Source organism: Callospermophilus lateralis, unplaced genomic scaffold, assembly GCF_048772815.1.
Source record: "Callospermophilus lateralis isolate mCalLat2 unplaced genomic scaffold, mCalLat2.hap1 Scaffold_63, whole genome shotgun sequence".
NCBI lineage: Eukaryota > Metazoa > Chordata > Mammalia > Rodentia > Sciuridae > Callospermophilus > Callospermophilus lateralis.
In genome coordinates this window covers 3,655,126-3,661,446 of record NW_027514713.1, presented here as the reverse complement: position 1 = coordinate 3,661,446, position 6,321 = coordinate 3,655,126, and the positions used below count along the sequence as shown (strand labels likewise).

The following is a 6,321-nucleotide window of genomic DNA, read 5'->3' as shown; positions in this document are numbered from 1 at the left end:
ACTTAGAGAGATTTGACAATTTTATTCTTTTTTTTAACCATTTCTTTGTATTTTTATTGTTTTTTTTTTTAATTTCTGCCCAAATACCACAGTGAACTGAGAAACCACAATTACAATTCACAGACTGTGGCATGAAAAACATCATACACTCCACCATCAGGAGTCACATCAAACCCTTTCCTCTTTATTCATTCAAAAGAGAGTCCAATGCACAAGTGTCAAATATGAGCACTGTCATTTTTTTTTCTTTTCTTAGAAGGGGAAAAACATTTATTCTGGCAGCACTTTTACAATTCCAGGAAGTGGCTCTGATACCATAAGTTGCAGGAATAGAAACCATAACAAATTTGGAGAGCATTTCTTTGAGAGGCAAGGGACTCCGTGGTTGGAAAAAAATTCTTCTTGTGCTTAGTGAATTGCCGCCTGTCAGCCTCGGCGGGCCGCTGAAATCTTCCTGGGTGTTGAAAGAGAAAACGGAATTTCCTACATAGACATTGTGGAAAACTCCTGTAGAGCAGAGTGTTTTCTGTATCTCCAACCCTCCCCCCACAGGCTGAAGCAAGTTTTCACGCTTTGCTTTTTCTGGAGCTTCTTGTGGTGACCCTCTTATCATGTGGATCTTTTGGCCAAAACACACGTGGCAGCAAGGTTTCCTCTTACACTGCTTCTCTAGGGTTCAGATGACAGCACAAAACATGACTGGTCAAAAAAGAGCAGATATTAAGAACATGGGCATTTATGTTCATGAAAATAGCAAACACTTTGAGAGTATGTCACCCGAAGGGGCATTATTTCCATTTATATGCCCCTAAGGGGAGTTGGCCCAAAGTCATACGCTTGGGAGTCTCTTTCAAAGGACTGGTCAAGTCGGATGATTGGACAGTGTAAGTACTGTCACATGCCAATTAAAAAAACTTTTTGCCCAACATTTCAATGGTCCATAAAGCAAGTAAATGTTACCATTCAATTTACACACACACACACACACACACACACACACACAAACACAGGAGAACTGTGACAAAAGGATTAACCAGATTAGTCTTGTGACTGTGTTCTAAAAGGAAAATGAAATCTCCAACTTGAAGTGTCATATATTCAAGTATTTCAAAAAATGTAAAGACAATCTTATCCCACTCTTGATTTTTAAGATGATAAGGAAATCCTAACCGGGACTTCTGGAGTCAGTGAAGTTAACTCCTGGGGCACAAAATATTTTATAAAAATTGATTTGTGAGGTCGTGAAGTGCAGCCCTCTTGTTCATTCTTTCTTTTGAACATATGGAGACCACTTTGGCATTCCAACAGTCTGTGCTTTCTAAACAAAGTGAAAGAGTAACACCAGCTGACTCGCTCTTCTGTCTGACACTGGTGAGAAACAGTTTTGCACATTTTCTATCAACATGCGCAGAAGGCAGATGTAAAGAGAGTCCTTTACATTCTTCAAAGAATGTGTTACTACTGCAGCATATGCTGTTTGACCCCAATTAGGAGGAGACTAGAGAGCAATTTGTAGGGTTTGCTTTTTAAGTTTTACCTCCTGGAGATTTCAAAACAAGTGTTTTACTAGTTCTTGGAAGTAGATTGTCCTACAAGAGGCTCTGTATGAAGAGCCAGTGTGGGATTATGCTCCCCAGCTAGGAATCTCACTACCTGAAGGTCCCACAGACCAGATGTGGAGGGCTCACAAAGTGCTCTGCTAAATTCTGGACCTGTTCTAGAAAGGAGAGGTAATAATTAGCAGAGCCCCTTGCATGATTCAAAACAGACTCCTGATGACCTTAAGCTACACTAACTGAGGTTTTCCATGAACTCTGTTCCAGAAGAGCGCCCCATCTCTGACTCAACACTAATGATATGTGGGTAAGGAACAGGAATGCTTCTGCCACCATGCCCAGTGACTTACAGGCAGGGACCTTGGATAAAGATGGGAAGGGACACTGCCTGAAATGCATGTTGAAGGATCCTGTGGATGACTGTCAATCTACGAAGCAACACTAGATCCGTGGGCTAACAGATACACAGACATCTTTTTTCTTTTCTTTTTTAAATCTGAGAAGGCGATTAAAGAATAAAGAAAAGAACAAAAAAATATACTAAAATAAGAAATCAGCCCCATCTTGGCACAGTTCTCATGCAAAATATTGCACCCAGTGTTAACTAACGCTAGAAGCTTCAAACTGTATAAATTTAAATATATTTGCATATTATAAAAATAAAGACAAACATATACATATTTTACACTAGTTACGGAACAGCAATGAATGTCAGTTGATTCCTCTTTCACATTGAACAGAACTGAAACCCAAGTGCTCTAAATACTGCCACTGTACTGTAACTATGGCTTATATGTGCACGGAAAACAAAATCCCTGAGAAGCCATTCGACTTTTTTTTTTTTTTTTTCTTTTCTTCAAGTAGCGCTCTCCTTGGAGGATCACAGTTCTGAGGTTCCGGTTGTGAAACTTTAGCTCCATGCTCTCTCTGTCCTTTCTCCGCCCCCTCAATACCTCTGCGGTGGTCCTCTGGAAGCACCCTGAGCTCGTCTTCACTCCAGTGCCCAGCATGTGCTTGGAGGTGCAGAGGGTTCCCAGGTGAGTTGTGATGTTCTATTTTCTCCATGGAAATCCCACAGTCCACAAGTCACTGGTTTCTGTGCTTTTCACCAACGTTCTTCTTGAAACAGGGGCTGATCACAGTCGCATAGGTGGGTAAACCAAGGCAACATTCACTCGCTCGCTGCCGTTCTTGGGGCAAATGATTTCTGCCACTCCTTCTGGTCTGGGCTGGCTCAGCAAGTCCCCTGGGAAAGCATGTGGATTGGGCGACCCTATCTTAAGGCACTTAGAACAGAGGATGTGCACGGTGTAGTGCAGTCCAGGCCATTCCTGAAGTAGGACATTCAGTTCCTCTACCAAGGGGGTGATGGCTTGCCACGAGGTCCATATATTTGGTAATGATGCATGGCTGGCAATGGACAGGGTATCTGGCTGCAGGACCCCCTTGGCAGGTCTGTAACTCACCACCACAGGAACTTTTCCTCTATATGCAAAGATCTGAAATTGACCATCTGACCTGTGCACCACATGGCTGTTGATCTGGACACTGTAGCGTGCAAACAACCCAGGTGGAAAGGTAAAGGGAAAACTATATTCAATCTGCAGCTGCTCAGCCACAAAAGACTGCCCCGCTAAGTTGGTCCCATTAATCCATGCCTCTGCATGGGGCACCTCGTTCTGCACATAGCATGGGAACTTGTACCAAGCTGTGGACCCATTCAAAGGCTTGCCCTTGGGTTTATTGAGGCAGTAACAGAGTCCCATCTTCTCCAGCAGCTCCAGCAGCAGTTGCAAGTCCTGCTGAGCCTGGATATGAGGCTTAAGCAGCAACCGAATGACATGGGCTGGCAGGAGCCCATGCAGCAGAAAGCCCTCCACATAGTCATGGAGCTGGGTGGCCCGGAGCAGGTCCTGGCTCTGGGTGGGCAGCGACATCACTGGGGAGCTTTCCCCCTCCCCCTCACTCTCTCCACTGGTCCCTAGTAGCAGTTATGCAGCAGCAAGGAAGCATCCCTCTGGAAAAAGACATTGAGGATGTCAATGAGGCGGGTGAAGTTGTGGAAGACACGCTCCTTGAGGGCCAGGCTATACTCAAAGTAGAGCAGCTTGCCACTCTCATGCAAATAGGAAAGAGCACTCTGCAGTCGGTCCTAGGTCAGCCCTGCCTGCAGGCCCAGGCGTGCAGAGTCCCACCAGCTTAGCCAAAGTTGTTGTGCCTGTGGTGGTTGGAAATGTAGTTCCTCCAGCACCTGCCAGGATCAAGGCAGGACTCTATGTAAGTTGGGGAAGATTTCTCGGTGCTCAGCTACAGAAAGAAGCTTGTCCTGAAGGCGCTGCAATTGGCGGGGGTCCCTGCAGCTAACAGGCAATACTGGACACAGGATCTGCAGCCGGTGGTTGAGCAGGTATTGGAAATGGGCCTTGAGTCGCCGAAAATTCTTGTCAGAAACACCATAGTAGGCTGCATGGGGGCTGGCAGAGAGCAGCTCGAAGTCCCGGGCCAAGGCCTCATCCACCACCTGGGCTAGACGGCTCAGGCCCTCTGCATCGTGCTTCTCCTGCAGGGCGATCTGGCAGTGAATATCCAGACACTTCTCCTCCAGTTCCCGCTCCTCACATAGGTCTTCATGCGTGCCCACAATGCACACCACAGCATGAGGTACCTGGGCCCCCACCCGATGCAAGAAGGAGCCCACAGTACTGGGAAAGCGGCGTGGTTCATAGGTAGCCAAGTTGACTACCAGCACATACAGGGCTCCTGGGGAGAGGAAGAAGGGCTGGATCACCTCATAGCTTTCATCACCAGCTAAATCATACACGATGAACCTCAGACCCCTGGAGGCATCAGCTGTCCAGCTGGTCACCTCAATACCCTTGCTACTGGCAGGAGGGGAAGGTGGGTAGTTCTTCTGTTTGTCCCCTCCTGCATGGCTTCCCTCCACTATCTCCTCGGTGAGGCAGTGTCGGAGCAAGGTCTTTCCTGCAGCCTTATGCCCCATCAGGAGCAGCTTGAGACGGGGCTGCATGGCTGGCTGGGAATGAGCCAGCTCCTTCTGGTAGGCCGTGATGTAGGGGATCCCCTTCATGCAGACCTCATAAGGGGGCTGTAACAGTGGGTTGTCCTTGATCTTCCACAACCCCACACGGGAGAGCTGGCCAAAGTTGTCAGGCAGCACCGCCATCTGGTTCCCTTGCAGCACCAGCTCCTCCAGGCCAGTCAGTTCCACAATGGAGTTGGGCAGGGCAGGTATCGGATGCGGTTATTATCCAGCCACAGAGTGAGAAGCCTTCCCAGCCCTGAGATAAGGGATGGCACTGAGGTGAGCTGATTGCGACTAAGGTAAAGCTCCTCCACACCAGCCAGGGGCAGCAGAGCTGCAGGGAACTCCTCAAAGTGGTTGGAAGAGAGATTGAGCATTTTGAGTCTTTGCAGCTGGCTGAACTGGGTGGGCAGATCCTGCAGCCCGTTGTTGTCTAGCATGGGGCTCTCCAAACTGGTCAGCTTGCAGAAGCCGATGGGCAGAGTGCCAAGCTCGGCCCCACTCAGCTAGAGGATCTTGAGGGCACGCAGGGCACTGATATCATCAGGTAGGCCTTTCAGCCGGTTGCTGGACACGTCCAGTTCCTCCAGGGCCGCCAGTTGCAGCAGCTGCCGGGGAAAGGCAGTGAGCTGGTTGTGGTCCACATCGAGGGTGCGCAGGGGGTAGAGGCAAGAGAGTGAGTCTGGCAGGTGTGCCAGTCGGTTGAAGCTAACATCCAGTTCCTCCAGGTGGGCAAGGACGCCCAGCTGGGAGGGCAGAGCAGGCAGCTGGTTATGGCTGAGGTTTAGCTTGCGCAGCTCCCTTAGGGCACTCACCACCTCCGCGCCCAGGGCTCTCAGCCCATTGTGGCTCACGTCCAGTTCCGTGAGATGGTGGCCCAGCTCGGCCACCGCAGAAGGCAGCCGGGCAAAGCGGTTCCTGCGCAGGACCAGGACGCGTAGGCTGCCAAGCGCCGACCCCAGCCCTTCAGGCACCTCTTCCAGGCCATTGTTCCCTAGGTTCAGCACCTCAATGTCCCCGATGTTGGCTGGCAGCACTAGCTGGGGAGCGTCGGGGGACTCGAGCGGATCCGCTCCGGCTCCGGCCCCGGGGCAGCCCTCAGCCGCGCTAAGGGTTAGCTGTCGCAGGTTGCTTCTCAGCTTCCTGGCGCGAAGGGCGGCGTCCCGCCACAACCTCACCGTCTTCAGGTTGCCACTGTCCTTCCCAGCCATGGCGGGGCCCAGGACCGACACCCTCACGGAGCCCGCAACTGCATGCAGTGCTGCACCCGGGCCGGCGCCGTCTCCCGGGCCCTCTCGCTCCCACTCCTCCCTTGCCTCCGCCCCTCGGCGGCCAGCGGCTATGGGTCCTAGCGCAGCTAGCGGCTCGGCGCCCGTAGCTGAGGGGCGGCGGCCACCAGAGCAGCTCTGGGGAGCGCCGAGCACGCGGCGCGGGGGGAGGCGGAGGCCGGCGCGGAGTGCAGCTCGCATTCTCCGTCCTCCAGGGCCATGGGCGCGCCGGGCAGCAGGGCCGCCGCCCGCCACGCCGCGGAGGATGCCTGCTTCTCCTCCAGCTCCGCCCGCCTTGCGGCGCCCGGGTGCCCAACTCCGGACCCGCTACCCTTGCAGCCGCGGCCCCGCGGCCGGCAGCGTCGTTGCCTCCACGATCTCCGGGAGGAGGGCGGCGCTCCGCTCCGCGGCGGGCATGCTGCGGGCGCAGGGCCGGGGAGCAGCCGCGAGGAGG

At 52.0% G+C, this 6,321-nt stretch overlaps 1 pseudogene; it reads right to left on the bottom strand.

Moving 5' to 3' along the window:
- Positions 1 to 2,481: 2,481 nt before the first annotated feature.
- LOC143389582 (malignant fibrous histiocytoma-amplified sequence 1 homolog pseudogene) lies at positions 2,482 to 5,810 on the bottom strand (annotated as a pseudogene).
- Positions 5,811 to 6,321: the final 511 nt, after the last annotated feature.